Below are 24,649 nucleotides of genomic sequence, written 5' to 3'. Positions count from 1 at the left end.
CCATCTATTTCCAATGAAGTGATGGGACTGGATGCCATGATCTTCGTTTTCTGAATGTTGAGCTTTAAGCCAACTTTTTCACTTTCCACTTTCACTTTCATCAAGAGGCTTTTTAGTTCCTCTTCACTTTCTGCCATAAGGGTGGTGTCATCTGCACATCTGAGGTTATTGATATTTCTCCCGGCAATCTTGATTCCAGCTTGTGTTTCTTCCAGTCCAGCGTTTCTCATGATGTACTCTGCACAGAAGTTAAATAAACAGGGTGACAATATACAGCCTCGACGAACTCCTTTTCCTATTTGGAACCAGTCTGTCATTCCATGTCCAGTTCTAACTGTTGCTTCCTGACCTGCATACAAATTTCTCAAGAGGCAGATCAGGTGGTCTGGTATTCCCATCTCTTTCAGAATTTCCCACAGTTTATTGTGATCCATACAGTCAAAGGCTTTGGCATAGTCAATAAAGCAGAAATAGATGCTTTTCTGGAACTCTCTTGCTTTTTCCATGATCCAGTGGATGTTCACTTAAACACCTAAATTGTACAGTAACCCTTGTAAACATTTATCTTGAGGTCATTGAATTTTGTGAACTAGATACAAATGAAAAGAGTGCATGCACCTTCCAGTCTGCATCTTTAAAAATGCAGTTACTTACTGTTCCTGCGCTCTCTTCCTACTGTCCACAGACTGGATACCAGAATTGAGAGAGACCCAACTAGAAACAGAAACTACAGTTGAAGATGCAGCAAAATAAATTGGGGAGACTGGGGTCTCCAGATAACCTCTTACTACCCAATTATTCCACTCTCCTCTAGATCAACCAGATGTTTATATAGGATATGAGTAAGTTCTGGTCTCTTTACTCTGACACCTGCAGTCTCTTTACTACTCTATCATAGTATTTATTCCAGTAATAAAAAGTATCAGTCAAGTTCAGTCTCTTAGTTGTGTCTGACTCTTTGCAACCCTATGAACTGTAGCACGCCAGGCTTCCCTGTCTTTCACCAACTCTTGTAGCTTGCTTCAACTCATGTCCACTGAGTTGGTGATGCCATCCAACCATCTCATCCTCTGTCATTCCCCTCTCCTCTAGACTTCAATCTTTCCTAGCATCAGGGTCTTTTCCAGTGAGTCAGTTCTTCATATCAGGTGGGCAAAGTGTTGGAGCTTCAGCTTCAGCATCAATCCTTTCAATGAATATTGAAGACTGATTTCATTTAGGATGGACTGGTTGTATCTCCTTACAGTCCAAGGGACTCTCAAGAGTCCTCTCTAACACTGCAGTTCAAAAGCATCAGTTCTTTGGTGCTCAGCTTTCTTTATGGTCCAACTCTTACATCCATACATGACTACTGGAAAAAACATACCTTTCACCAGACGGACATTTGTTAGCAAAGCAATGTCTCTGCTTTTTAATACCCTGTCATAGCTTTTGTCATAGCTTTTCTTCCAAGGATCAAGCGTCTTTTAATTTCATGGCTATATTTTACCAACATTTTTATTTTACAGGTAACTCTTTGTTGCATATGTCATACTTTTTCGATATGTTTGATATTTAATAAACTTTTTAAAATACATAAATTACTTCATGAAAAGATTGCATCCATTTGTGTTGCCACCTTATGTTTATAATAATAGCAACACCATTGAAACCTAATTCCATGAGACTTCTTTATGACCTGAGAGAGGTCACAGGTATTTTTCTTTTTGTTTAATTGGCTCTATTCATGCCACTTCTTTCCCTTAACTCTTAGAATTATCAGAAACTATCACAGAAGTTGAGAAGGCTGGGAAAGAGAATCTGAATTTGGTTTTCCTTTGGGGCTTAGAAGAAAACAATCATCTTCATTACATGGTACTTTTCACTTTTAATCTGACTTTCAGTAATTAGAACCTCTAATCACATCAATTAAAAAGGCTACATTAAGATGAATGACATTTGGAAGGGAAAGTGTTAAGGAAAATTTATTTTAGATTTTGCTTTGACTTCGAATGTTACTTACTGTTGACTCTGTTCAAAAGGCCCTCTGTGTGAGGCTCTGATTACACTGTTCACTCCATTTCAGATGAAGGGAAATTCAAAGCCCATTTGCAGCTTTTATCCTCAAGCCCTCCACAGTTGTTTGGACAATATTATTATTGCAAAATACGCTATGCTGAGAAAATATAACTTAGTCCTATTTTAATTTTGCTTACATGAATATTTGTCATAAGCTTTTGAAAGTGAAAGTGAAAGTCGCTCAGTCATGTCTGACTCTTTGTGATCCCAAGGACTATACAGTCCATGGAATTCTCCAGGCCAGAATACTGGAGTGGGTAGCCTTTCCCTTCTCCAGGGGATCTTCCCAACCCAGGGATCAGACTCAGGTCTCCCACATTGCAGGTGGATTCTTTACCAGCTGAGCCACAAGGGAGGAGACCAAGACTTCTGACAGTCACACCCCCACCAATGTAACAATGACTCACGTGTAAAGATGAATCTCAGGCAAGCTCTGATTACAGCATCTCCTGGCTGGCGGCTTGTAGAGCTCCAAGGCTGCTTTCCCTTGGCCTGTGTTGCTCTCAAGGGTCCAGCAGGTTCCCAGACATTTGCTCAAGCCCAGACTGTCACAACTGAGGCAATTAATGTGGTAATGAGAATCTGGCATCCAAAATGTTATTTCCTGCAGGACTTGTCATTTTTTAAGAGTGTATTAGGAGCAAAAAAAAAAAACAACCTGCTTTGTCTCTTTCCAACCTCGAATTGTTGGCCCCTGAAAATCTCACACATTAGAGGCATACCAGAGAAAGAGACCAAAAAATAGGGGCAGAGGGAAGCACTTGAAGTTTCCAAGATGGAAGACAAGCTGATGAAAGTGTGGTGCTACTGAGAAAAGAGGTCAAAAGAATGTTAAATATAATTGTTTCCTCTACTGCTGAAGTTTACAAGCTATTTCTTTAATGTAGATTATCTCTAAGTTTCAACGCGTGTCTATGGGAGACTGAACTTACTCCCGGGAATCAGAAGGTCACACCTTTTCTCTACACATGAAATTGTATCATCACATTGAAGAAGAGTGCACAAGCCTGAAAACAGATCTTTGGCAAATTTCTGACACAAACTTACAGTTTTCCAGGCATCTATGACTCTGCAACTGAACTCGATTTTAAGATAGAGAAGTGTTTCATTAAATTGTGAGGTGAGAAAAGTTGTGGAAGATTCACTCCTATGAAATTTCCCAAAGCAAAACTGCAGGATAAGTCTTTCCTCTGATGGGGTTTCAGTGCCATGTGTAATAATTATCCTGTGAAACAAATACAGCAAACTCATCAATGTGCTACACTGTTTAATTAGTAAATCAACTAAACACTGAAAATCAGGAAAAAAATTGATAATGCTTTGGAGAGTTAACTTAGTTCAGGCCATTTTCATCCATTTATAGCCTTTAGAATATTTTAATGAAACCTAGAGTATCTGTGTCAGGTTTAATAGTCTAAGATTCTTAAGTCACAGGTTCTCCAAAAGTGGACAGTCATTCTCGTTCACAGGTGTCTTCCCACTGTGGCCCAGTTTCAGGAAAGTGGTGGTTTGTGAGTGGAGCTTCATAACTGAGATACAATGGCTATGCAGATGGTTCATGTTCCCAAATCTGTGTCTTTTTTCCAGCTTTACAGCCTAAGAAGTTTGCCATAATGCAGCTGTTTCATACCTCCATATATTTTCACAGAGATGGAACCATTGTCTTTCATGTAAAAATCTGTTTTCTCCATACCTATGGCTTAGCATAGCTCAGCATCTTTTACTCTCCACATCCCCTAATTTCTTACACAAATGGGCCTACAAGGAATAAAGTACAACCATTTGAAAATAAATTTTCTATACTGTTCATAAAAATACAATTAAATTAATATGATGTTGAAAGGAAGAGAGAAAAAGGGCAGAAATATAGGATGAGGTGACTTGAAATAGCGTTTTGGTAATCTTTGCTGTTCAGTTGCTCAGTCGTGTCCAACTCTTTGAGACCCCACGGACTGCAGCACGTCAGGCTTCCCTGTCCTTCACTAACTCCCGGAGGTTGCTCAAACTCATGTTATCTCCTGCTTCCTGAGCTCAAAATGCAGGTCTACCAAAAGAGAGAGAGAGAGAGAGAGAGTCAGAAGGGAACTCTACCACAGTGTAGGAACTAATCTTAGAAGGCACACTGCAACTTCTCCCGCATTTGTTAGAAGTGAGTTTTAAGGCCAACCCATACTGGGCAGAGGATAAATGCCACAAAAAAGTAGGAGGAGTTGTCAAAGAATTAGCAGACTTGTCTTAAAACCAAAATAGAGTAAATGAAAATTAAAATGTCATTTATTTTTGATTTTAACATTAATAAACACAATAACAATATCTATAATTTTTTCAAGTGCTTAATACATGTCAGGCATACTAAGGTATCCTCTGCAATATATCTTCTAAAGTAGCTACATTATTTTCCTCAGTTTAAAGATGAAGACTGACATTCAGGGAGGTTCATAGTGTGCCCATGGTCTTACTACTAATAGGGCTGAGAGAGAATTTCTACCAGGACCTTCATACCCCAGAGGACTTTCTCTTCAGCAGTACCCTTTACATATTACACCAACTTTCATATTCTTTAACTCGATATTCTACATAATACTAATGCATAAGGCAGGCATCCCACATAATTTTGCTTGTTTTTTGTTTATATCATTTTACATCTTTCTACTTTACAAATTAAATGAATTGAATGAAAGTACTTTTATAGATATGAGAGATGTGTCACTGCTGTTTGTGAATTCATGACATGCTCTTAGAGACAGCATTGGATAGTAAAAGAAATTAACTTGCAAAACCACTATTAATTTATGTTGACACAGAGTGAGACTGAAAATAAGGAGGTACTTGTAGCTGATAGGTAACACCTGGAAAAACCGCTGAGTGGTTCTCTCCTAATGGGAACATTCTGAAGTATTGTGTGATAGATGATGGTATTGTCCACTATTATTACCTTTTCTTCAGCAGGAGTTATTAAAAAAGCCTCTGAGCCAAGTTGCTTAAATCATCAATAACATTCATGTAAACACCCACCACAGTATAACCAAATATATCACCCTGGAGAAACATGGCAACTGACTCAGAGCAGTGTATTAAACTAGTCATGAATATATCTTGCATACTAATGTAAGAATCAAGTTTACCATATACCAGTCCTAGAGGTTTGAAATGATAGGTATGTGTATGATGATGAAGTGTCGTGTTAATGCACTTAAACACTAATAACAGATAATAAGAAAGATCAGTCAATGCACTTAAGCAATTGTTAAGTATTCTTGATTTTTACTGGTTCATGATATTTTTTCAAGCTATAGAAATTTAACAAAAGTTTGTAAATCTCATAATAAAGAACTATTCACAGTCAATTTTATCTATACTTAAAGGATTTGATAAGGTGAATATGAAAAACATACATTACACATTTTTGTCTAATTTTATATTAACTACATTACCTTTCTCACATACTTTAGTCTTTAAGTATTATCACATTCACAGTGAAATTGGAAAATTACCTGGACCTTCAATTCATTGATATTTAAAGATAAGGGTGTTAAGCTTTGGTTATTAAAACATGAGTTCTTAAAAATTAGATTGACTCTTGTCATGAATGAGGGATTTTAAGCTAAGAATTCAATGTATCTTCAATGTATAAACCAGTCTTCATTGCTCAGTATGTATAATACTTAGGGCAAGTCTCTAAATCACTTAGTGGCTCAAGTTCACATTCAAAGATTATACTGTTAGAGTATTTCAAATGTACTTTTCCTTATACATGATATGCATGATTGTATTTGAATCCTGGAGGAGGAAGAAACAGTATAAGTCTGTAAGTTGGGAAATGACACATACTCAGTGCGTGTGACTTATCACAGAGCTCGTTAATAAAACATTTCCTGCACGTCATTCTCCCCCCACCAACAAATGTCTGCTGAACTTCAATCTGGATTTCTGTTTATTAAATCATTTCCATTAATGGAAATCAGAAGCAAAATAGCAGGAACTGTTCCTCAGCACAGCAAGATTACATGTCTTTTACTTTGTCAAATATTCCAAGAGGAAAATTAAGGATCTGTGTATTTTTGGTACCACTCTGGCAGAGGTGATATGCAAGCCTACTTTGCAGCCATTCTTCTTCCACATAAAGTGAGACAAGACAAAAGGAACTCCTTTTTTTTTAAGACGCATTAGGATTAGAATTTGTCTACTGGGTTCTAATTACATGGAAGAAACGCCTTAAACTGTTCTTTATTCTTAAATACTCCACTATAAACAACCGTTTACTAAACATTATAAAACTAAGTTAGATACTTCACAAACTCAGGGTGAATACACCATTTTATCTTTTTTTTTTTTTTCCTGGCTACTTCCTGTACACTGACATGTCTTACTACCATACACTTTACTTTTTGCAAGTCATACTCCTCACTCCAAAATTCTCCATAGACTCAGAGGTTTTATTTATTCTAATGGAAGTTAGAATTTTATGTCTGATGTCCAAATGTCTCTTTCTTCAATTTTGTCATTGTGATCTAAACTAACATCTTTTTCCTTTAAAACAGCATCCTGAATTACTCACCTTGAATTCTTCCTATCTGTTCAACACAAAACACCCATGATGGTAGTGACATAACACAAATCAGATCATATATTTCTGCTAAAAAGTTCCATGGCTTTTCATTGCACATACAAGAAAATTCAAACTTTAGTATGGGCACAAAGTTCTCACTTTATGACCCATGCCTGCTTGCATTTCTAATATCATTCCCTACTACTCTTTGCTGATGAGACCATGACTCAATAATACTAAGCTTCTACCTGTTCCTCCATGTCTGTATCTTTAGAACTTTTGAATTTACTGTTTATTCTTCCTAGAAACTTAGATCTAGGTTGTAGCTTCTTTATATCACTCAGTAAAATATATACACTTTCCAACCCCACTGGCCCAGTCATTTTCCACTATATCATTTTTTTCCTTTTTTAAAAATTTATTATTATTATTATTATATATTTTTTATTTACTTTACAATATTGTATTGGATTTGCCATACATCAACATGCATCCACCATTGGTGTACATGTGTTCCCCATCATGAATCCCCCTCCCTCCTCCCTCCCTCTACACACTGAAGAAACCAGAATTGAAAGAGACACGTGTGCCCCAATGTTCATCGCAGCACTATTTATAATAGCCAGGACATGGAAGCAACCTAGATATCCATCAGCAGATGAATGGATAAGAAAGCTGTGGTACATATCCACATATCATTTATTTTTTTATATTATTTTGACAGTTATCATTAAGGGAAATTTCTTTCCTTTTATTTATTTATTCCATTATTGTTGTTGTTTAATAATATCTGACTCTGTAATCCCATGAACTGTAGCCCACCCGGCTTCTCTGTCTGTGGGATTTCCCAGGAAAGAAACTGGAGTGGGTTGCCGGTTCTTTCTACAGAAATCTTTCCAACCCAGGGATCGAAGCTGCATCTCCTGTTTGGGAGGCAGATTCTTTACCACCGAGCTACCTGGTAAGCTTTTATTCCCTTTTCTCCTCTGTCCTAATTACTAGAATCTAAGCTATTAAGAGTCAGTTTTCTAGATGGCTAAAATACAGGAAAATGTCTGGCACATAGCAGGCTTTTATTAAATGCCTGATAAGTAAATCCTAAATGAAGATTTTTTTCTACTGCTTTCTACTGCTGTTGCTTCAAGTTGTCACGAAGGTTAAATGTGACAGACCAGACAACTAGACCAAGGACTTCTGTTACAGGAAATAGCAAGAAAAGACCAAGAAATCCTTAAGAATCAAGATGCTGGAGGAGCAAATGTTAGTTGAGGTGCTGATGTTATAAGAGGAATTTTCTCCTCAGAACTCACTAAAAATGCAGGAAACTAATCTAACCCTGGGCTGTAAAGCTGTCAAGCAGTCAGTTCAGTCACTCAGTCATGTCCGACTCTTTGCTGCCCCATGGACCACAGCATGCCAGGCCTTCCTGTCCATCACCAACTCCCAGAGTTTACTCAAACCCATGTCCATTGAGTCGGTGATGCCATTCAACCATGGCATCCTTCTTCTCCTGCCTTCAATCTTTCCCAGCATAAGGGTCTTTTCAAATGAGTCAACTCTTTGTATCAGGTGACCAAAATATTGGCGTTTCAGCTTCAACATCAGTCCTTCCAATGAACATTCAGGACTGATTTCCTTTAGGATGGACTTGTTGGAACTCCTTGCAGTCCAAGGGACTCTCAAAAGTCTTCTCCAACACCACAGTTCAAAACCATCAATTCTTCTGAGCTCAGCTTTCTTCACAGTGCAATTGTCACATCCATACATGACCACTGGAAACACCATAGCCTTGACTAGACAGACCTTTGTTGGCAAAGTAATGTCTCCGTTTTTTAATATGCTCTCTAGGTTGGTCATAGCTTTTCTTCGAAGGATCAAGCCTCTTTTAATTTTATGGCTTCAGTCAACATCTGCAGTGATTTGGAGCCCAAGAAAATAAAGTCTGACACTGTTTCCATTGTTTCCCCATCTATTTGCCATGATGTGATGGCAGCAGATGCCATGATCTTAGTTTTTTTGAATGTTGGGTTTTAAGCCAGTTTTTAAACTCTCTTCTTTCACTTTCATCAAGAAGTTCCTGCATATCTGATGCTACTGATATTTCTCCATGCAATCTTGATTCCAGCTTGTGCTTCATCCAGCCCGGCATTTTGCATGATGTACTCTGTATATAAGTTAAATGAGCAGTATTACAATATACAGCCTTGATGTACTCCTTTCCCAATTTGGAACCAGTCCGGTTCCATATGTTCTATGCTGGTTCTAACTGTTGCTTCTTGACCTGCATACTGATTTCTCAGGAGGCAGGTAAAGTAGTCTGGTATTCACATAGCTTTAAAAATTTCCCACAGTTTGTTGTGATCCATGCAGTCAAAGACTTTGGCATAGTCAATGAAGCAGAAGTAGATGTTTTTATGAGCTCTCTTGCTTTTTCTATGATCCAACAGATGTTGGCCATTTGATCTCTGGTTCCCCTGCCTTTTCAAAATGCACCTTGCACATCTGGAAGTCCTCAGTTCACATACTGTTGAAGCGTAGTGCAGATAATTTTGAGCATTACTTTGCTAGCATGTGAGATGAGCACAATTTTGCCATAGTTTGAGCATTCTTTGGCATTACCTTTCCTTGGGATTGGAATGAAAACTGACCTTTTCCAGTCCTGTGGCCACTGCTGAGTTTTCCAAATTTGCTGGCATATTGAGTGCAGCACTTTCACAGCATCATCTTTTAAGACTTGATATAGCTCAGCTGGACCTCCATAACCTCTTCTAACTTTGTTCATAGTGATGCTTCCTAAGGCCCACTTGACTTCAGACTCCAGGATGCCTGGCTCCAGGTGAATGATCACACCATCATGATTTCTAGGCCATTAGATCTTTTCAGTGTAGTTCCTCTGTGTATTCTTGTCACCTCTTCTTAATATCTTCTGCTTCTGTTAGTTCCATATCATTTCTCTCCTTTATTGTTCCCACCTTTTCATGAAATGTCCCTTGATATCTCTAATTTTCTTGAAGAGATCTCTAATCTTTCCCATTCTATGGTTTTCCTCTATTTCTTTTCATTGATCACTGAAGAAGGCTTTCTTATACCTCTTTGCTATTCTTGGAATTCTGCATTCAGATGAATATATATTTCCTTTTTTCCTTTGCCTTTAGCTTCTCTTCTTTTCTCAGCTATTTGGAAAGCCTCCTCAGATAACTATTTTGTCTTTTTGCATTTCTTTTTCTTGGGGATGATCTTGATAACTGCCTCCTGTGATCAATGTCATAGTTCTTGAAACACTCTCTGTCCATGGTTCTTCAGGCACTCTGTCTATCAGATCTAATTCCTTGAATCTATTTATCACTTCCACTGTATAATTGTAAGGGATTTGATTTAGGTCATACCCGAACAGCCTAGTGATTTTCCCTATTTTTTTCAATTTAAGTGTGAATTTTGCAATAAGGGGTTCACGATCTGAGCCACATTCAGCTCCTTGTCTTATTTTTGCTGATTGTATAGAGCTTCTCCATCTTTGGATACAAAGAATATAATCCATCTGATTTTAGTATTGACCATCTCTTGACATTTACATGTAAAGTTGTCTCTTTTGTTGTTGGAGGAGGGTTTTTTGCTATGACCAGGGCATTCTCTTCTCAAAACCTGTTAGCCTTGGCCCTGCTTTGTTTTGGACTCCAAGGCCAAACTTGCCTGTTATTCCTTGTATCTCTTGACTTCTTACTTTTTCATTCCAGTACCCTATGATGAGAAGGACACCTTTTTTGGTATTAGTTCTAGAAGGTCTTGTAGAACCGATCAACTTCAGCTTCTTCTGCTTTAGTGGTTGGGGCATAGATTTGGATTATTGTGATATTGAATGGTTTGCCTGGAAATGAACAGAGAGCATTCTGTCATTTTTGAGACTGCACCCAAGTATTGCTCTTTTGTTTACTATTAGGGCTACTCCTTTTCTTCTAAGGGATTCTTGCCCACAGTAGTAGATACAATGGTCATCTGAGTTAAATTCACGCATTCCAGTCCATTTTATTTCACTGATTCCTAAAATGTCAATGTTCATTCTTGCCATCTCTTGTTGGACCACTTCCAATTTACCTTGATTCATGGACCTAACTTTCCAGGTTCCTGTGTAATATTGTTACAGCATCAGACTTTACTTCCATCACTAGTCACATCCACACCTGGGTGTTGTTTATGCTTTGGCTCCATCTCGTCATTCTTTCTGAAGTTATTTCCCCACTCTTCTCCAGTAGCATATTGGGTTGCTACTGACCTGGGGAGTTCATTTTTCACTTTCGTATCTTTTTGCCTTTTCATACTGTGAAACTGTATGATTGGATATTGACTATGTGCACATGCTTAACCAAAATTTTCATTTTTTATTCTGACTAGATAAAACTTTGCCTCACAGGCCTCTTTTGACTAGCTCTCTTAGTCATCATACCATTTCATGTTAATTATTCTTTACCACTCACAGTGTGTGAGTGTGTACATTATTTTAAAGGAGACAATTTATCTTTCTGCTAAGATTTGCACCAGATGTGGCTTACATCTTCAAAAGGATTCTATTCCCTTCTTGAATGTCTAGCAAATAACCCTCATCATTTGATTTTCTGGCCAAACATCTCTGATTTCTGTGAATACAAATACAGCTCTAAACCACCAGAAACAGCACACAGCAGTAATAATAACTGCAGTTAAAAACAAATAACACTTGTGGAGTATTTAATATATCCTTGAAACTGTGTGGAACATTTAAGCATTATGAAGTGATATTACTATCCAATATTATAAATGGATAAATTTTGCATACCAGCCAAAGTAATGTGTTTGAAAATTGGAAAACTTACCATGTAATTTTCCCACTTAGAACTCTTAGATAGTGTTTGACTGTTCTTGGAATGAAGGGAAAACTCCCTTAGTGCAGCTCTGAAGGCCCTACAAGACCCCTCTCTCCCCCCAGCATCATCTTACATCCTGGCTCTCCCCATTTTCTGTATTCCAGCCACGTTGACCTCCTTTACAGTTAGCATGTTTCCTCAAAGGAAATTTGCACAGGCTCTACTCTCCTTGGAAACTTTATTCTTGCTCTCTTCTCTTAACTTTATGATTGCTTGTTTGAATATTTGACTAACATCTGTCCCTCCCCACTTCTTCTTCTTCATTATGAAAGCATTTTTAAAACACCTGAGAGTTTGGAGATAGAAGGTAGAAGGACATGCAAACCTATTTCATTCTCACCCCCACCCTTGCCCTAACAGCTCCCAATGAATCATATCTTTTACTAGTCATTGCTAGTGATGATTTTGTGCAGCCATTCCCTTTGGATTTGTAATCAATAAATTGTTCTGAAGTAGTACTGTCCAGTTCTGAGCCTAACATGTAAGAATGCCTGTTAATTTTACATTTATCCTTCTATCCATGGTGGAAGCCATCTACCATGTAAGAAGTCCTAGTAAACTTAGGCTACACTTTATAAATCCAATCTAGACCCATAGAGACGTGTATATATGAAGAAAAAGCAAGATTCTTGCCTGTGTAGCCCAAGCAGACCTTCCATTTATCAAATATGAAGGAGAAATCAAAAGCTTTACAGACAAGCAAAAGCTCAGAGAATTCAGCACCACCAAAGTAGCTCTCCAACAAATGCTAAAGGATCTTCTCTAGACAGGAAACACAAAAAGGGTATATAAACTCAAACCCAAAACAATAAAGTAAATGGCAATGGGATCATACTTATCAATAATTACCTTAAATGTAAATGGGTTGAATACCCCAATCAAAAGACAAAGACTGGCTGAATGGATACAAAAACAAGACCCATATATATGTTGTCTACAAGAGACCCACCTCAAAACAAGGGACACATACAGACTGAAAGTGAAGGGCTGGAAAAAGATATTCCATGCAAATAGAGACCAAAAGAAAGCAGGTAGCAATACTCATATCAGATAATATAGACTTTAAAACAAAGGCTGTGAAAAGAGACAAAGAAGGACACTACATAATGATCAAAGGATCAATCCAAGAAGAAGATATAACAATTATAAATATACATGCACCCAACATAGAAGCCATGCAGTATGTAAGACAAATGCTAACTAGTATGAAAGGGGAAATTAACAATAACACAATAATAGTGGGAGACTTTAATATCCTACTCACACCTATGGATAGATCAACTAAACAGCAAATTTACAAGGAAACACAAACTTTGAATGATGCAATAGACCAGTTAGACCTAATTGATATCTATAGGACATTTCACCCCAAAACAATGAATTTCAACTTTTTTTCAAGAGCACACGGAACCTTCTCCAGGATAGATCACATCCTGGGCCATAAATCTAGCTTTGGTAAATTCAAAAAAATTGAAATCATTCCAAGCATCTTTTCTGACCACAATGCAGTAAGATTAGGTTTCAATTACAGGAGAAAAACTAATAAAAATTCCAACATATGAAGGCTGAACAACACACTGTTGAATAACCAACAAATCACAGAAGAAATTAAAAAAAGATATCAAAATATACATAGAAATGAATGAAAATGAAAACACAACAACCCAAAACCTATGGGATACTGTAAAAGCAGTGCTATGGGGAAGGTTCATAGCCATACAGGCATACCTCAACAAACAAGAAAAAAGTCAAATAAATAACCTAACTCTATACCTAAAGCAACTAGAAAAGGAAGAAATGAAGAATCCCGGGGTTAGTGGAAGGAAATCTTAAAAATTAGGGCAGAAATAAATGCAAAGAAACAAAAGAGGCCATAGCAAAAATCAACAAAGCCAAAAGCTGGTTCTTTGAAAGGATAAATAAAATTGATAAACCATTATCCAGACTCATCAAGAAACAAAGGGAGAAAAATCAAATAATAAAATTAGAAATGAAAATGGAGAGATCACAATAGACAACACAGAAATACAAAGGATCATAAGAGACTACTATCAGCATTTACATGCCAATAAAATGGACAACTTGAAAGAAATGGACAAATTCTTAGAAAAGTACAACTTTCCAAAACTGGACCAGGAAGAAATAGAAAATCTTAACAGACCCATCACAAGCACAGAAATTGAAATTGTAATCAGAAATCTTCCAGCAAACAAAAGCCCAGGTCCAGAAGGCTTCCCAGCTGAATTCTACAAAAAATTGAGAAGAGTTAATGCCTATCCTACTCAAAGTCTTCCAGAAAATTGCAGAGGAAGGTAAACTTCCAAACTCATTCTATGAGGCCACCATCACCCTAATACCAAAACCTGACAAAGATGCCACAAAAAAAGAAAACTACAGGCCAATATCATTGATGAACATAGATGCAAAAATCCTTAACAAAATTCTAGCGAACAGAATCCAACAACACAAAAAGATCATATATCATGACCAAGTGGGCCTTATCCCAGGGATGCAAGGATTCTTCAATATCCACAAAGCAATCAACTTAATACACCACATTAACAAATTGAAAAATAAAAACCATATGATTATCTCAATAGATGCAGAGAAAGTCTTTGACAAAATGCAACATCCGTTTATGATAAAAACTCTCCAGAAAGCAGGAATGGAAGGAACATACCTCAACATAATAAAAGCTATATATGACAAACCCACAGCAAACATTATCTCAATGGTGAAAAATTGAAAGCATTTCCTCTAAAGTCAGGAACAAGACAAGGGTGCCACTTTCACCACTACTATTCAACATAGTTTTGGAAGTTTTGGCCACAGCAATCAGAGCAGAAAAAGAAATAAAAGGAATCCAGATTGGAAAAGAAGTAGTAAAACTCTCACTCTTTGCAGATGACATGATCCTCTATGTAGAAAACCCTAAAGACTCCATCAGAAAACTACTAGAGCTAATCAATGAATATAGTAAACTTGCAGGATATAAAATCAACACACAGAAATCCCTTGCATTCCTATACACTAATAATGCAAAATAGAAAGTGAAGTTAAGGAAACAATTCCATTCACCATTGCAATGAAAAGAATAAAATACTTAGGAATATACCTACCTAAAGAAACAAAAGACCTATATCTAGAAGACTAAAAAACACTGATGAAAGAAATCAAAGAGGACATTAATAAATGGAGAAATATATCGTGTTCATGGATTGGAAGAATCAATATACTGGAAATGAGTATACTACCCAAAGCAATCTATAGATTCAATGCAATCCCTATTAAACTACCAACGGTATTTTTCACAGAGCTAGAACAAATAATTTCACAATTTGTATGGAAATACAAAAAGCCTCGAATAGCCAAAGCAATTTTGAGAAAGAAGAAAGGAACTGGAGGAATCAACCTGCCTGACTTCAGGCTCTATTAGAAAGCCACAGTCATCAAGACAGTATGGTACTGGCACAAAGACAGAAATATAGATCAATGGAACAAAACAGAAAGCCCAGAGATAAATCCATGCACCTATGGACACCTTATCTTTGACAAAGGAGGCAAGAATATACAATGGAGGAAAGACAATCTCTTTAACAAGTGGTGCTGGGAAAACTGGTCAACCACTTGTAAAAGAATGAAACTAGAACACTTTCTAACACCATACACAAAAATAAACTCAAAATGGATTAAGATCTAAACATAAGACCAGAAACTATAAAACTCCTAGAGGAGGACATAGGCAAAACACTCTCTGACATACATCACAGCAGAATCCTCTATGACCCACATCCAAGAATATTGGAAATGAAACAAAAGTAAACAAATGGGACTTAATTAAAATTAAAAGCTTCTGCACAACAAAGGAAACTATAAGCAAGGTGAAAAGACAGCCTTCAGAATGGGAGAAAATAATAGCAAATGAAGCAACTGACAAACAACTCATCTCAAAAATATACAAGCAACTCCTGCAGCTCAATTCCAGAAAAACAAATGACCCAATCAAAAAGTGGGCCAAAGAACTAAATAGACATTTCTCCAAAGAAGACATACAGATTGCTAACAAACACATGAAAAGATGCTCAACATCACTCATTATCAGAGCAAATCAAAACCACAATGAGGTACCATTTCATGCCAGTCAGAATGGCTGCTATCCAAAAGTCTACAAGCAATAAATGCTGGAGAGGGTGTGGAGAAAAGGGAACCCTCTTACACTGTTGGTGGGAATGCAAACTAGTACAGCCATTGTGGAGAACAGGGTGGAGATTCCTTAAAAAACTGGAAATAGAACTGCCTTATGACCCAGCAATCTCACTGCTGGGCATACACACTGAGGAAACCAGAAGGGAAAGAGACACGTGTACCCCAATGTTCATTGCAGCACTGGTTATAATAGCCAGGACATTGAAGCAGCCTAGATGTCCATCAGCAGATGAATGGATAAGAAAGCAGTGGTACATATACACAATGGAGTTATTACTCAGCCATTAAAAAGAATGCATTTGAATCAGTTCTAATGAGGTGGATGAAACTGGAGCCTATTATACAGAGTGAAGGAAGCCAGAAAGAAAAACACCAATACAGTATACTAATGCATATATATGGAATTTAGAAAGATGGTAATGATAACCCTGTAAGCGAGATAGCAAAAGAGACATAGATGTATAGAACACTCTTTTGGACTCTGTGGGAGAGGGAGAGGGCGGGATGATTTTGGAGAATGGCATTGAGACATGTATAATATCATATATGAAATGAATCACCAGTCCAGGTTCAATGCAGGATACAGGATGCTTGGGGCTGGTGCACTGGGATGACCCAGAGGGATGGTATAGGGAGGGTTGTGGGAGGGGGGTTCAGGATCGGAATACATGTACACCCGTGGCAGAGTCATGTTGATGTATTGCAAAACCAATACCATATTGTAAAGTAATTAGCCTCCAATTAAAATAAATACATTTATATTAAAAAAAAGATAGGCAGTTATAGAACCATCACTCCATGCTGTTTATGCACACATTTCATAAAGCTTTTAAAATTAATTTACTCACCTGATGCAAAGAGCTGACTCATTAGAAAAGACACCGATGCTAGAAAAGATTGAAGGCAGAAGGAGAAGGGGACGACAGAGAATTAGATGGCTGGATGGTCATTAGTTTGAGCAAGCTCTGGGAGATGGAGATGTACAGGGAAGCCTGGCATGCTGCAGTCCATGGGGTTTCAGAGTCCGACACGACTGAGCAACAACAGACACAACAACACAATTTGAAAAATTGAATTTGAAAGTATTGGTTTAAATTGGATAATTTAAATTAAAATATTTATGAATAGCTATGGATTTCAGATTATAAACTCAATTTTGTATAAAATGTAACTTCATTTTCAGTGTCTGAAATTAATTTTCTGTTATGAGCCTCCTTCCTTGGGATGAGAGAATTTGAGCACTTCCAGTTCAGTTTCCATTCTACCCTTTATTCTGAGTTATTCTAGGATTCCTTAGAAAATCATATAGTCCCATAGAAAATCATGAAATCCCATTTTATGGGAATTTCCAGCAGTCACTCTTGTGTTCTTCATGTGCTAAGGATGCTTCAAATATGACTCTCAATGTTAGTATAATATATAGAGAAGCTATCTAGCAAAAGCTACCTTCTTTGGAATCAGTTGTCTTCAGATGCAGATTTTGCCATTTCATTAGCTGTATAACTTTGCGCGTGCATGCATGCTAAGTTGATTCCGTTGTGTCCGACTCTTTGCAACCCCACGGACTGCGCCGTGCCAGGTTCCTCTGCCCATGGAATTTTCCAGGCAAGAATACTGGAGTAGATGATAGCCAGTTCCTTCTCCAGGGCATCTTCCAGACCCAGGGATCAAACCTGGGTGTCCCACATTGAAGGCAGATTCTTTATCATCTGAGCCACCAGGAAAGCCCCATAACTTTAAGCACATCATGCAAACTTTTTGAACTCACTGTCTTAGTGGAAAAGGGGGATTAATCATACAACTCTCTTCTAAAGACAGTTGAAATGATAAATATAAAATACATGTGAGAAATGTATCATCTAGGCATGAGTATAGTAAATTCCTCATGTGTATTAGCCATTGTGCTTCAGGAAGAGTTTCCATTTACAAACTATGCATACATCGATAGTGTCTCCACAGAGTTCTGCCCAGCGAGGTGAAAGGAATTAGTCTCCTCCATATCACAGTGGAATGCAGACACTTATGGTTGGAATTATTGTATGCTTCCTCTTTTTTCTACCTTTCTGGGAGAAAATAAAGGCAGATTTCCAATTAAACCACACCAGGAATGTTTAAGGCCAAATGTAATTACCAGAGTTGGAACTCTACCAGGAAACCTGGGAAAAAAGAAAGAAAAAATGGTAAGCTTCTATTGTAAAGGGACTCTAAACGGAACACTGATTTAGTTTCAGTTCAGTTCAGTTCAGTCGCTCAGTCGTGTCCGACTGTTTGTGACCCCATGAATCGCCGCACGCCAGGCCTCCCTGTCCATCACCAGCTCCCGGAGTTCACCCAAACCCATGTCCATTGTGTCGGAGATGTCATCCAACCATCTCATCCTCTGTCGTCCCCTTCTCCTCCTGCCCCCAATCCCTCCCAGCATCAGAGTCTTTTCCAATGAGTCAGCTCTTCGCATGAGGTGGCCAAAGTATTGATTTAGTTTATTTAAATTCAATTCAAAAGAATCTTTATCTATTAGATATCAACCACCTTGATATATTCTACAATGCATAAATGATAGAATGAAACAAAGTGCAGAGTCATTGTTGTCTTTTGGGGAAATAATGCATGTTCATAAAACATATACTAACCATCTTGATAAGTAGCTACATGGAACACTTACCATGTACAGAATGCTATTTTCCTTGTTTTCTTGTATTTAAACTTCACAAAATACCTATGAAATGGGAAAACTGGGGCACCAAGTGCTTTAGTGATTATTTTAGGTTCTCTGGTGGCTCAGACAGTAAAGAATCCGTAGCCAATCAGGGGACTCAGGTTCAATCCCCAAGTCAAGAAGGTTCTCTGGAGAAAGGAATGACTACCCACTCCAGTATTCTTGCCTGGAGAATTCCATGAACAGAGGAGCCTGATGGGCTACAGTCCATGGGGTCGCAAAGAGTTGGACACGACTGAACAAATAATACCTTCATTAACACTTTAGGTTCATGTACCTAGAAAGTGATAAAATTGAGATTTGACTGAGAATCCAAGAGCATTCTCTCTTTGCCAGTACACTGTGTTGCTAACTTTATAACTGATCTAAACAAAAAATAAAAGCAAACTTATGCTATATATCTCTGTATTAAAATACAGAGAAGGAAAATTTCCAACCCAGATGGGAATTACAAAAAAAAGGCATTGAAATATATTTCCATTTGAGGAGAGTTTGAAAGATATAAAGGCAGGTATATAGACAGGTTCAAAACATTAGTAAAAGTATTTTAGGTAAGGGAGAGAATAGATGAGCATGGTTATGGAAGACAGAAAGTATAGGTTATGTCAGGAGACAAATGAAGTTGCAACTTTAGGAAAAGTTTGAATTAAACAGGTGACATAGAAGGGAATGATTTTACAAATAGAAAAGTGAGCCATAAAAGATCTATGTCTGAAGACTTGTTTTCTGTAGGTAATGGGTGGTAGATTGCAACAGAGGATTTGTCAAATATAGAATTAAGTTAATTCCCTCAATCATTTTCCCCCTATAAAGAAAGACCATAAAAGGTAATGATAACACATTTTTGAAAGATATCAGAATTCTTTCTTCACATAAAATATCTTGTAGAAATATTGTAAAGCATAGAACTACTCCCATTGAAAAGAGTAAGAAGGGGAAGGAGACATAAATCTATCCATCTGGCTAACCCTCCTTTTTCTGTTTGTTCTCTGAACACAAGTGGTCTGTGAAATGTATCTGAAAAAGGATAAAATTTAATCTGTGCCCAGGGTGCCACCAAAATATCAGTTCTTTTTATATTTGCCTTTCCTTCCATTTCATCTGATTTTACATTCTTTTTTTTTTTTTTTACTTTTGAATGAATCACTGTAGGCTATGGTCACTTAATTGCAATCATAGGCAAAAACTATTTGGGAAAGGTCCTGATCCATTGGCCCCTCAATGTTGACTATTGATGCACCACGTTAAATGCTACTGTTGCTAAATTAGAAGAGATATTTTTCCTATAATCTGCTCAGTTCTTCAATGTAAAGGTGCTTTTGCAGCATAAATTTGTACTGGCTTACAAGACATACTGCCAATGATGTCAGTCAAGCCTAAAATTTCTGATTTTCCTAAGATCAGATTTGTATAGACAGAATGGTCTTGTCAGATTAAATTAGATCTTCTGGAACTGATTTAATATGGCTACTTCATGCAAAAATGGTCTTAATAACATTTATTCATTCATTAAACTTACATTTTCTGAAGGCTCACCTTGGGTATGAATTTGTGTAAGACACCAGAGCATGATGATATGGTTTTGGTGTTCTCTGACCTCTAGAATCCCATCTTGGAAACCTTAGCTATGCTGTATACATACTAGGGAGAAAAAGACCCCAGTACTTCAAAATCAGTCAATGCTGCTAACTGAAGTAGTTTTGAATATCTGGATGAATTGCACATGCTTGATATGGCAGCAGCAATTCATATCCATTTTGAAGCTAGAACATGGTAAACTACACTGACAGTCTTCCCTTATTTGGTTTACTTTTCTGAGATGCTAAAGATGTGGCCTGAATACTGAGTTATCTAAAAATGATGCTGTTAAAAAAAAAAACAAAACCCTGCAATTTCTAAACATTTCATAATGACTAAAGTTCCACATAATCCTTAAACGCTATTAATATTAAATACTTTATGTAGAATCATTCAAAATTGCTATAAATATTTAGACATCAAAGAAAGAGTATAAAGTCAATAAATTGACTTCTCTCATTTTTCAATCAGAAAATAATTTCCCAACCTCTGTATTCTGTAGAAGAATCAAATGTAAAGAATTATAATAGTCTTTGAACCAAAATGAGTGAGTAATTAGAACATTCACATTTTCTAAGGAAGAAAAGAACTAGTTCTGCACAAGGAATTTCATAATCATATTATATTTGAGAAGGATAACAGGTTGTTTTTAAACGGATTGCTGTCATCCCAAATCACCATTGGTACTAATTCAAATAAGAGGCTCCTAGTGTTGTGAAATTAAAACACAATTGAAATATATCCTCTAAATTGCACCCACCAAGGTACATCTCTGGTCAGTTCATATACAAGTGCGTGTTCCATGAACAAAGTAAAAATTCTAAAATACCTGATGAATGCTCATATTGATAACCTTTCCCCATTTTCCTTATTTTCTTTTATGTATTAAATTTTAATAAGATAGGAGAACAAAGGTTTCTTATTTCCTCATATACTGTTGAACTACAGAATACTATCACCAGAACTATTTAAAAAATGATTTATTTTTCCATTAATTTATCAAGAAGTGGGCTAAATCTTATGTGTTAGGAATGAAATAAAACACTAGATGATAGTAACACAAGCAACTAAGGTAAGAGGTCGTATGAAGTATTTATGAGTCAGCAGGTCATTGTGACAACTGAGACTGTTGGGTCAACCCACAAATGGGCCATGCCATTGAGTAGATAGATTCAGTGAACATATAGGAGTACTGTTAGGTGGTCCTTTTGCTCAGATGGTAGACATTCACTATATATTATGCATGGAATTGACTTGAATAAAACATACAAGCACCTCTTCCAGAGTAATTTAACATAAAAATAGTACTTTATAAAACAAAAGCAGCTGTTGCCCAGAGGGCCTGTCACGTATTGCTATTTCCTTCTTGGCTTCATTACTAGAATTTCATACTGATATTTCTTGTTTATTTTTAAAAGTTCTATAAAATAGTTAATGTTTCATGTGTTGTTTCAAGAAAAGCTTTAATGAAATCTATCAATTTATTTTGCATAGAGAGGTATGGATTATTGAGAATAATTTAATTCAAATTTTGATTTTGCCTTTTAAAAATTCTGGGTTATTGGTTATCGGCAAATTAGTTACATAGAGCCTTTTGTTTTCTGTTTTCTTATGCCTTTGAACAGTAAAGGAAACAACCAATAGAGTGAAAAGGCAACCTGAGAATGGGTGAAATTATTTGAAAATCATTTATCAGGTTAATTTCCAAAATATATAAGGAACTGTTACAACTCAACAGCAAAAAAATCAAACAAGACAAACCAAGACAGACAAAAAAGGTTAACAATCCAATTTAAAAATGGGCTAAAGATTTGAATAGACATTTCTCCAACCTTTGTATTCTGTTGGTGGAAATGCAAAATAGTGCAGCTGCTATGGAAAACAGCATGGAGATTCCACAAAAAAATTAAAAATAGAACTACCATATGATTTAGCAATTTCACTCCAGTATATTTTTGCAAAATATTTCAAATCAAGATCTCAAGGGTTATTCACACTTCACTCTTCATTACTGTGTACAGTTCACAATAGCCAAGATGCAGAAATTGTCCATCAATGGATGAAGAAATAAGGAAAAATGTAAAATAGATATACAAAATAAGAAACTATTCAGATTTTTAAAAAAGAAAAAGAAAATCCTGAAATATGTGAAAATGCAGGAAATTTTGAGGACACTATGCTGAGTAAAATAAACCAGTCACAGGGGGACAAATATTGATAATTCCATTTATGCACTGAAATAATCACACTCATAGAATCAGAAAGTGAAATTTTGGTTGTCAAGAGTTGTGTTGTACTGTGCTCAGTGGTGTCTGACTCTTTGTGACCCTGTGGACTGCAGCCCGTCAGGCTCCTCGGTCCATGGGAGTCTCCATGCAAGACTACTGGAGTGGGTTGCACTGCCCTCCTCCAGGGGATCTTCCCAACCCAGGGACTGAACCCAGGTTTCTCGCATCGCAAGCAGATTCTTTACCATCTGAGCCACAAGGAAAGCCCTGTCAGGGGTTAGGGGTAGGGAAAAGTGAAGAGTTGCTCATAAGTGGTCATAAAGTCTCAATTACACAAGATAAATAAATCCTAGAGGTCTACTGCAAGAAATTGTGCCTATAGCTAACATATTATATCATACACTTAAAATTTTGTTGAGAGAGTAGATCTCATGTTTAGTGTTTTCATCACAATAAAACAACATTTAAACAAATAAGACAACTAAAAATGTTAATAAATCATATGTTAAATTATTTAAAAGATTTTTGAGCTACATTAATGAAAAAAGATAAATATTTTGAAAATTGTAAAACACTAGGGAAGCTTCTAAATTTGTATTTGGCAATGTAGCTCAGTTACGAGAGGCATGGGCCTTGGTCTCATATCATAGTAAGCTGGGGTGCCAAGGTGTGTGTGTTAACAGAAATGTGACAACTTAATACCGCTGAGCTGCAGTTTTTTCGACTATAAAATGGGAAAGTAATATCTACCTCACTGAGTTATTCTCACATTGTAGTGATAATGCACACAGAGCTTTTAGCAAAAAAGAGAGGCAAAAGCCCTCAAAAATGATAATTTTTGCTTCTCTATTTATATTAGTCTCATCACTATTATTTTATCATTAAGGACAAAATTAACCAGGATGATATTTCTAAAATGTCAAGTGATAAGTTAAAATAAAAAATCCAATTCTGTTGAACTTGTGTTTCTCACTAGCGAAAAAGAATATACTCTATTGTTGAGGGACATTTAAACATTTTGTCTTCAACTGAAAATCAGTTGAGCCCTGCCAGGCACCCAGCCTGAGGACCTCACGTCAAAAACTCTATGAATATTTCAAACACATCTTACCTGCATTTTCTCCTCTTTCACTTCTTTGAGTAATGTTTATTAGTGTCCAATGAACTATTTATAATGGAAGTTAGAATGATTAAAATTCTCACTTTATGTCCAGGATAGAGGAACTGACAAAAGAAGTGGTGACAAAAGAAGTGGTGGTGTTCTCCAGATTGATAAGGATGAAGCACGTGGTGCGAGAGGATGGAACACGTGCAGTCAGAGCATACTAAGGGTGGGCAGATGGGGAGATGGTTGGAAATACTGGTGGAAGTGTTCCTATCTGTAGCACCCTATTAAAAGTAAAGATTACTTAGTTAAAGGACAAGTAACTTGAAATTACAATTAAGGATATTTGCAGGTTTATCTTTCTGTTTGCTTACTAAAGAAGGTAAATGGTTTCACAACACAAGAGAATACTCTATACATGGACATCACCAGATGGTCAACACCGAAATCACATTGATTATATTCTTTGCAGCCAAAGATGGAGAAGCTCTATACAGTCAGCAAAAACAAGACCAGGAGCTGACTGGCTCAGACCATGAACTCCTTATTGCCAAATTCAGACTGAAATTGAAGAAAGTAGGGGAAACCACTAGACCATTCAGGCATGACATAAATCAAATCCCTTATGATTATACAGTGGAAGTGAGAAATAGATTTAAGGGCCTAGATCTGATAGATAGAGTGCCTGATGAGCTATGGAATGAGGTTCGTGACACAGGAGACAGGGATCAAGACCATTCCCATAGAAAAGAAATGCAAAAAAGCAAAATGGCTGTCTGGGGAGGACTTACAAATAGCTGTGAAAAGAAGAGAAGTGAAAAGCAAAGGAAAAAAGGAAAGATATAAACATCTGAATGCAGAGTTCCAAAGAATAGCAAGAGATAAGAAAGCCTTCTTTAGCGATCAATGCAAAGAAATAGAGGAAAACAACAGAATGGGAAAGACTAGGGATCTCTTCAAGAAAATCAGAGATACCAAAGGAACATTTCATGCAAAGATGAGCTCGATAAAGGACAGAAATAGTATGGACCTAACAGAAGCAGAAGATATTAAGAAGAGATGGAAAGAATACACAGAAGAACTGTACAAAAAAGATCTTCACGACCAAGATAATCACGATGGTGTGATCACTGACCTAGAGTCAGACATCCTGGAATGTGAAGTCAAGTGGGCCTTAGAAAGCATCACTATGAACAAAGCTAGTGGAGGTGATGGAGTTCCAGTTGAGCTATTCCAAATCCTGAAAGATGATGCAGTGAAAGGGCTGCACTCAATATGCCAGCAAATTTGGAAAACTCAGCAGTGGCCACA

Source organism: Bison bison, unplaced genomic scaffold (genome assembly GCF_000754665.1).
Source record: "Bison bison bison isolate TAMUID 2011002044 unplaced genomic scaffold, Bison_UMD1.0 scf7180017864332, whole genome shotgun sequence".
In the NCBI taxonomy this organism is placed as follows: domain Eukaryota; kingdom Metazoa; phylum Chordata; class Mammalia; order Artiodactyla; family Bovidae; genus Bison; species Bison bison.
This window is presented reverse-complemented; position numbering follows the sequence as displayed.